Here is a 5,219-nt window from a genome sequence, read left to right as displayed (position 1 = left end):
TCTTCAGTAAACAGATGGCTGACCGCCTACCCCCCCATCGTTCCTATGACTGCCCAATCGACCTCCTGCCTGGGTCCCAGATCCCATTCGGTCGAATATTTCCTCTCTCAGAAACTGAGCTAGAAGCTCTTAAACAATATATAGACGAAAACCTCAAGAAAGGCTTCATCCGTCCCTCATCCTCACCTGCTGGAGCAGGTATCTTTTTCGTTGGGAAAAAAGATGGTACCTTAAGACCCTGTGTAGATTATCGGCAGCTCAACAATATCACTGTTAAGAACCGGTATCCTCTACCTCTCATTCCCGAGCTGTTCCAACGGTTCCGATCAGCTAAGGTGTTCTCGAAACTTGACCTCCGGGGGGCCTACAATCTTGTCAGGATCAGGTCTGGGGACGAGTGGAAGACAGCTTTTAGGTCCAGATTCGGGCATTTCGAGTACTTAGTGATGCCATTCGGACTCTGTAATGGCCCGGCCACCTTTCAACACCTGGTGAATGACATATTCCGAGAATACCTGGATGATTTCCTTGTTGTATACCTGGATGATATTCTTATCTTCTCCCCCACTCTGGAGATACACAAAGGACATGTAAGGAAGGTTCTTACCATACTTAGACAGCACAAGCTATATCTGAAAGCTGAAAAATGCGAATTCGAAAAGTCGACTATACAATTTCTGGGGTTCATCCTTTCAACCAATGGGGTCGCAATGGACCCACAGAAGATTCAGGCAATCCAGGAGTGGCCAGCTCCTTCTAACAAGAAGGGGGTACAGAGGTTTATCGGGTTCGCTAACTTCTACCGAAAGTTTATTGTTGGATTCTCTGCTATTGTGGCACCCATCACCCAACTAACTCGGCAGCACAGTTCTTTCCAGTGGTCCCCAGCCGCTCAAGAAGCTTTTTTAAAATTAAAGAAGTTGTTCAGCTCCGCCCCGATTCTTTGTCATCCTGACCCGACTCAACCGTTCGTACTAGAGGTAGACGCATCAGAAATCGCAACTGGAGCAATTCTCTCTCAGAGACAGGGACCTAAGGCCATTCTACATCCTGTAGCCTTCGCCTCCAGGAAACTTAGTCCACCGGAACTCAACTATGATGTGGGTGACAGGAAGCTGCTGGCTATAAAATTCGCTTTAGAGGAGTGGAGGTATTTGCTGGAGGGTGCAATACACCCGGTTATGATCTTTACGGATCACAAGAATCTAGAGTACCTCCGAACAGCAAGACGACTAAAACCCCGCCAGGCCCGTTGGGCCCTCTTCTTCTCCTGTTTCAACTTTCATATAGCCTACAGACCTGGAGCAAAAAACGGGAAGGCCGACGCACTCTCTCGGATGTTCTCCGCAGACTCTCAAGCACCAGCACCAAGCACGATCCTCTCTCCACAAAACTTCCTTGAATTAACTCAGGCGGACTTAATGTCATCCATTAGGTCCTCATCTAGCTTGTGTACTGATCCAGTAGTACACTCCTTGAGGAAACATGGGGATCTTTTTTGGATTCGGGAAAAAATATTCGTACCACAAGTGACACGTTCCTTAACCCTTAAAATGTGTCATGACCATAAGATGGCAGGACACTTCGGAATTAAGAAGACGTCGGAACTTCTTTCTCGCTCCTTCTGGTGGCCTGGATGGAGACGAGACTGTAAGGAGTATGTGGCATCCTGCTCTCTGTGCCAGCGCAACAAGGGCCAAAACACTAGGTCCTGGGGCTTGCTCAAACCATTACCCATCCCGGAACGACCATGGGCTGATGTGTCCATGGATTTTATTGTCGATCTGCCAACCTCAGAAGATTTTTCTACCATCCTTGTCGTTATCGACCGTCTCTCCAAGATGGCCCATTTCTTACCCATGAGGGGCACTCCCTCCGCCGTAGACACAGCCAATGTTTTTCTGAAAGAGGTCGTTAGGCTCCATGGTGTACCAAGAAGCATTGTGTCGGATAGGGGCGTGCAATTTACGTCCAAATTCTGGAAGGAACTCTGCAAATCCCTGGGCATCCAAGTTTGTCTCTCCTCAGCTTATCACCCCCAAAGCAACGGCCAGACGGAGAGGACAAACCAAACGTTGGAGCAATACCTCCGTTGCTTTTGTTCAGGTTCCCAGGATAATTGGGCGAGTCTTCTTCCCTACGCTGAATTTGCGTATAATAATTCAATTCATGCCTCTACCAACCAAACACCCTTTTGGGTGAATTTCGGGTTCCATCCTACATTCTTCTCCAACGACATTCCCGAAATGACAGTCCCTGCAGTCCAGGACAGGATAACGTGGTTGCAATCCAACTTTCAGAGAATCCAAGATATGTTACACAAGGCACAAGAAGACTACAAGAAACAGTATGATCGGGGCAGAAGGGCAAACCCAAAGTTTGACTTGGGAGAAGAGGTCTGGCTATCCACTGCTAACCTTAAATTACCGCTGCCATCTCGAAAACTTGGACCCAAGTTCATTGGTCCTTTCCAAGTCAAGAGAATCATTAACCCTGTGGCTGTTGAGCTAGCACTACCCAAGACATATCGGATTCACCCTGTCTTCCACGTGTCATTATTGAAACCTGTGGTACCTAGCCCTTTTCCGGGGAGAGGAGAGCCTCCTCCTCCGCCAATCAAAGTGGATGGCGAAAATGAGTTTGAGGTGGAGTCCATCCTGAGCTGCAGAAAAAGGGGCAGGCAACTACAGTATCTGATCCAGTGGAAGGGCTACCCACCAGAAGATAATTCCTGGGAACCTGCTAGGAACTTGCATGCTCCACGGCTAATCCAAACCTTCCACCAAGATCATCCAGAGTTGATGGCTAGCCTGGGCGTTCGGTGTCCGCCCTTAGGAGGGGGGCACTGTCAGGAGATCGGGAGCGTCTCCGCTCGCCGAGCTCCGGTGCGCATGCGCGGCGGACTGGCGCTTCGCCGCACACCCATTCCGCGGCCTGATGGTGCGGCGCGTGCGGGTGCACGGCGGTCCCCGTGTGCGCGCCGTCGCCCGTGCGGGTACCTGGTAGCGCGTCACACTGACGCGCTCGCCGGGGGGGAGACTATTTCTGACGGTGCCAGCACCCAGTCGGGTTGCTGGTTCGTCGTCAGCTCTCCCCTGATCTCTTGTCCCCAGTGAAACCTGTACCTATCTGCCTGCTGAAAGTGTACCAAACCCCCGGCCTGTTTAACCTCTACTCTGCTGATTGCCTGATACCCTGACCTCTGCCTGCATAACGGACTTGCCTACTCTGATTGCCTGATACCTTGACCTCTGCCTGCATAACGGACTTGCCTACTCTGATTGCCTGATACCTTGACCTCTGCCTGTATAACGGACTTGCCCACACTGATTGCCTGATACCCTGATCACAGCCTGTATTACGGACTTGCCTCTGCCTGATACCTGATCCGGACCATCGGTCCCATACGGATTCCAGTGCACCAGATCTCCATCTACGGATCTCCTGCCTTCCGGAAGCCCGTGCCTCCGCGTGCCCCCAGCTCTCTGTACCCACTTCGGGGGTCTGGGTGCGCGTGGTCACAAGGGTAAGCCGCTCTCCGCATCTCGGCCTCGGTGAGTATTAGTCCGTGACACCTGTGTTATGTCCATCATAGGGGCGGGACTGCGAGAGGAGCCAAGACTAGCCGAGTTCACTCGGCTTTGTTTATGTCGGCGGCGCTCGTTCCGCTCTCAATCGGTGGAGATCGGCGCCAATTTCAAATTCCTGCAATGAGGCTGCAAAGAGACACTGGGCTGCAAAGACACTGGGCAAGGCTGCAGATGGACACTTGGCAAGGCTGCATTGATGGGCATTTAAATGTAAGTTTTTTTTTTCCTTAAACTTCCCTCCTAAAAGTTTTCTTCCTTAAAATTCCCTCCTAAACTTGGGGTGCGTGTTATACGCCGGCGCGTGTTATACGCCAATAAATACGGTAATCAAATTTATTTATATATTATTACATATTATTAATTTATTTTATTTATGATGATTTTTACTTATTTGTGTAACTTATTTGACATTTATTTGTTCATATGTTATTACTATTTAATTTTTATGCATTTTTTCATTTGAGCAAAAAAATCACACAAAAACGTGCAAATGTGCACAAACACTTGCTTCCATCATTCCTATGAGGAAAAAAAAGGGCAGAAAATACAAAAAAAAAATCTGACCGATTCAAGTTATAAAAAAAGATCCAGAACTTTTTTGATTTTTTTCTTCTCCATCGTTTTTTGGAGCTTCAAGCTGTGAATGGGGCCTGACTTGCTGCAGCTTCTAATGCACACTGTGAGAAGCTCACAGTGTGCGGTGAAATCAGAGTAAGCCATTTCAGTCCAGGAGAGGAGCCGGTACAACTGTGCAAGACTGGAGGGAAGACCGGAGGTCAGATTTAAGTGGTTAAAAAGCATCTAAGACCAACATTTTTTTCTAGTTGTGGCTGGAATGTGTGCAGGTTGGGTATTGCTGAGTCCCTACTTAGGGGATTCACCTGTTCTGTTTATCCTGGTGACCATCCGCTCAGAAAGTGATGGAAATACAAAATGTAACAGTTGCCACCGAAACAGAACCAGAGGGGAAATCCTACAATGGGGACATGTTTTGGTGACAACTGTCAAATTTCCTAACTTTGAAAAGATTTCCTCTCACTTCCTGTTGTCTCTGAGACAGGAAGTGAAGGCAAATCTCCCCAAGGGGACACATCATTTACACACAAACATATATATTTTCCTGGAACCATTTGTAATGTATGTGGAATGATGGGGGTCTCTTCTCATACAGTACATGTGTAGAAATGGATGTTTCTGGGTACCGAACTCTAATCATATTTAGATGGAGTACATTTTACCCTGTGAAGCCAGAAGATCTGTGACCTATAGATAATATCAATGAGGTCATCTGTGCGCTCAGTGCTGGGAAGAATCCAGAATAATTGTTCTTACATTGCACAATTCCAGTATAAAATTTAGTATCTGTAATGAAATTGTTTGGCACCATCAGATCTCCCAGTGGGGGAGCAACAATCTGCTGTAATGATAAGGAAATGGATTTTTTTTCTGATTATAAATTTTTCTTGTGCAAATTGTCCCTTTATTGAGATAAAGAAAAGAGAGAGGGATGGGGGGGAGGAAGGGAGGGAAGAGAAAGAGAGAGATTGGGGGAGAAGAAGGGAGGAAAGAGAGAAAGAAGGAAAGAGAAGGAGAGAGAGGGGGGAGGGAGGAGAGGAGGGTGGAAAGGAG

This window comes from Aquarana catesbeiana, linkage group LG11 (genome assembly GCF_042186555.1).
Source record: "Aquarana catesbeiana isolate 2022-GZ linkage group LG11, ASM4218655v1, whole genome shotgun sequence".
NCBI classification, from domain to species: domain Eukaryota; kingdom Metazoa; phylum Chordata; class Amphibia; order Anura; family Ranidae; genus Aquarana; species Aquarana catesbeiana.
The sequence above is the reverse complement of the archived record's forward strand: the minus strand, read 5'-3'. Positions refer to the sequence as shown.